This window comes from Rhinichthys klamathensis, unplaced genomic scaffold, assembly GCF_029890125.1.
Source record: "Rhinichthys klamathensis goyatoka isolate OS25496 unplaced genomic scaffold, OSU_Roscu_1.1 h1tg000176l_1, whole genome shotgun sequence".
In the NCBI taxonomy this organism is placed as follows: domain Eukaryota; kingdom Metazoa; phylum Chordata; class Actinopteri; order Cypriniformes; family Leuciscidae; genus Rhinichthys; species Rhinichthys klamathensis.
The window spans coordinates 1,726,798-1,729,342 of NW_026606705.1; the positions used below are offsets into that span (position 1 = coordinate 1,726,798).

The window sequence follows — 2,545 nt, forward strand, 5'->3', positions numbered from 1 at the left end:
AATTTAGTTTTCATTTAAATATTTTTGTATTCCATTTTAATGTTAAAATAAACATTACTTAAAAAGCACATCTAATTTTTTTGAAATCATGAAACAAACATTAAAAGTTTCACAAAAAGCAAATTTTCTGTTTACGGTTTTAACTTTTCTAGATTCCATTTTAATGGTTCGATTACATTTTTATAATCAAAAAGCATGTCTAATCAAGCAAAGTCATACAACTTTCTCAACAATGAAATAATGTATTAATTTTTACATTAATAATGAAAAGTTTTATTTTTCAGAAATTCTATTGTTATAATTTTTTATAACACATTTATTCTTACAAATAATACTGACACATTTACAAAGTTCTGCACATTCCCCAAACCTCCAATGTTCTTTTATTAAATATTATTTTAGTGTAACGTGATGAAGCTTTCAGTGTATTAATAAACTCAAACACATTCAGGCCCTAAAATAAACAGATCCATCAAATAAAAACACATATTTTGTTAAGCATGTATATATTTATTTATTTGTTTGTTGAAATATTTAAAGTTTTGTAATATTTCCCCAGAAAAATGTAAACTTCTCCATATTCACAAAAAGAAAGACATTTCTGTTTATCAATCATTGTCAATAAAATGAAATTCATAATTACAATAATAATCATATTTGAATATAATAATATCTTTATAATAATAATCATAATATGAACATTCAAAACATCACTCCATATTTAGAGATGCTGCACTCTAGAATCAACAAATCTCTCCCGCATTCGAGAATATTTCCATGAGTAAATATATAAATATATACATCCTACGCTCCTGAATCAGGTCAGGGGTCAGGGGTCAGAGGTCAATGCTATGGCTTGTCCGTGTCTATGGCTAAATTAGCGGGTGGTTCCCGTTCGTCATGAACTCATAGCAGTAAGAACTAGTGCTACACGATGGGAAAAGATACACGATCACGATCTGTCGTAGCATAACTGACCCCTGTACACACACCATGGCTGTGTACACACACGCGTGCTCGTGTTCAGCCAATCAGAGCGTCTCACTGGCGACACGTGCTCGTGTTCAGCCAATCAGAGCGTCTCAATGGCGACACGTGGTCGTGTTCAGCCAATCAGAGCGTCTCAATGGCGACACGTGCTCGTGTTCAGCCAATCAGAGCGTCTCAATGGCGACACGTGCACGTGTTCAGCCAATCAGAGCGTCTCACTGGCGACAAGTGCTCGTGTTCAGCCAATCAGAGCGTCTCACTGGCGACACGTGCTCGTGTTCAGCCAATCAGAGCGTCTCAATGGCGACACGTGGTCGTGTTCAGCCAATCAGAGCGTCTCAATGGCGACACGTGCTCGTGTTCAGCCAATCAGAGCGTCTCAATGGCGACACGTGCACGTGTTCAGCCAATCAGAGCGTCTCACTGGCGACAAGTGCTCGTGTTCAGCCAATCAGAGCGTCTCACTGGCGACAAGTGCTCGTGTTCAGCCAATCAGAGCGTCTCAATGGCGACAAGTGCTCGTGTTCAGCCAATCAGAGTGTCTCAATGGCGACACGTGCTCGTGTTCAGCCAATCAGAGCGTCTCAATGGCGACACGTGCTCGTGTTCAGCCAACCAGAGCTCAGTATGGGAACTGTAGGCACAGAAACACTGTTCATTATCATCATTTTTTCATAACTATTATTACCTGAAATGCAGACCAAAGTAATACTTCCAACAGAAAAGGTAAATAAAGACGAAAGTAAGTGACTAAAGCCCCAGCAGCGACTGGCGTATATGAGTATCATCCACCAAACACCAAGAAAAGAGAAAAACTCAACCCACTTAAAATGAGAGAAACTTTCAATCTGGACTCTATGTACAGAAATCAGCAGCCCGTCAGAGTGTGTGTGAGAGTGTGTGTGTGTGTGTGTGTGTAAGAGACCGTGTGTTCGGGTTTGTGTGTGTGTGTGTGAATGAAGCACAATCGCTGTTCTCAGACCCAGTGAGCCGCAGACGGTCGACTGAAGCGTTGATGATCAGGACACACTCTCTCACACACACACACACACACACACACACACATGCTCTCTCTCACACACACACACACACACACACACACATGCTCTCTCTCACACACACACACACACACACACACACACACAATACTGGAGTAAACCGTTTCATGAAAAATATGAATAGGCAACATCTGTAGGGAAGCATCAATATGAAACTTCTGACGACACGTCATGCTAAAAATATATAATATATTATATTTTTCTCCATTCCGTTTTAATGTTAAAATCAAACATTAGTTAAAAAGCACGTCTAATTAATTGAAATCATGAAACTTAAACAATTGAACAAAAATCTATTAAAACTTTTACAAAAAAACACATTTTAGGGTTAGGGTTATGAAATCTATTTAATTTTTTCTTAAATTCTATTTAATTTTTCTCAAATTCTGTTTTAACTTTTCTGGATTCCATTTGAATGTTTTTTTTTTTTTTTTTTAAAGCATGTCTAATCAAGTGATTTCATGCAACTTTCTTAATGAAATAATAAATGTTTTATT

General features: G+C 37.6%; 1 long non-coding RNA gene across 2 annotated transcripts; it reads left to right on the forward strand.

The window, feature by feature from the left end:
* The first annotated feature begins 375 nt into the window (after window positions 1–375).
* Window positions 376–1,902, forward strand: LOC130092423 (uncharacterized). 2 transcript variants are annotated; one of them, XR_008807919.1, is made up of 3 exons: window positions 442–1,103; window positions 1,151–1,472; window positions 1,520–1,902. It is a non-coding gene; the product is annotated as an uncharacterized LOC130092423 (long non-coding RNA). The 2 variants fall into 2 exon arrangements; XR_008807918.1 differs by lacking the exon at window positions 1,520–1,902 and having other exon boundaries at window positions 376–1,103; window positions 1,151–1,499.
* The last annotated feature ends 643 nt before the right edge of the window (window positions 1,903–2,545 follow it).